The following is a 514-nucleotide window of genomic DNA, read 5'->3' as shown; positions in this document are numbered from 1 at the left end:
GAAAATAAAAATTAATAATTATGAAAATGAAATTTCAACATTTTTTTCACGATGGGCCGATTATAGAACCCAGCTAGCAGGATGATATGTCTTTTAATGTTCTTTTTCCATATTTTAAACTTGCACTAATGAAAGAATACTTGAATATTTTGACCAAATAAATATCAAAAGATAAAAAAAAATAACTACCATTTAATTGAACGATATTTATTCACCGCTTTTTTAACAATACAACACATGTGGTCTTTGAGAATGGTCTAAAATGTGTTTCATCTGAAAAAAAGTAGAAAATAAAAAAAAAATGATTATTTATTAAGATTTATTAAGATACTTTAAAACGATTTAAAATTTCATGCAACAAACGTGGCAAAATGTAATCCATTTTTTACCTTATTTTTAGAGGCCCATCATACTGCATTGTGCAGAAAGCATTTCAAGACCTTGGGTCATCTCTGCATACTTTGGGTCTGAGGAACACGAGGGGGCTATGGACTTCACACAAGCCTGTCCCCTT

At 30.0% G+C, this 514-nt stretch overlaps 1 long non-coding RNA gene across 1 annotated transcript in view; it reads right to left on the bottom strand.

The window, feature by feature from the left end:
• Positions 1-240: 240 nt before the first annotated feature.
• LOC134250164 (uncharacterized) overlaps positions 241-514 on the bottom strand; it is a 16,269-nt gene continuing 15,995 nt past the window's right edge. Inside the window, exon 4 of the long non-coding RNA XR_009988440.1 lies at positions 241-273. This is a non-coding gene — a long non-coding RNA (uncharacterized LOC134250164). The remainder of the gene's footprint in view (positions 274-514) is intronic.

The sequence above is a fragment of the Saccostrea cucullata genome, unplaced genomic scaffold (assembly GCF_032062105.1).
Source record: "Saccostrea cucullata isolate Sc308-1 unplaced genomic scaffold, CSIRO_AGI_Scuc_v1 ctg44, whole genome shotgun sequence".
NCBI lineage: Eukaryota > Metazoa > Mollusca > Bivalvia > Ostreida > Ostreidae > Saccostrea > Saccostrea cuccullata.
The sequence above is the reverse complement of the archived record's forward strand: the minus strand, read 5'-3'. Positions and strand labels throughout refer to the sequence as shown.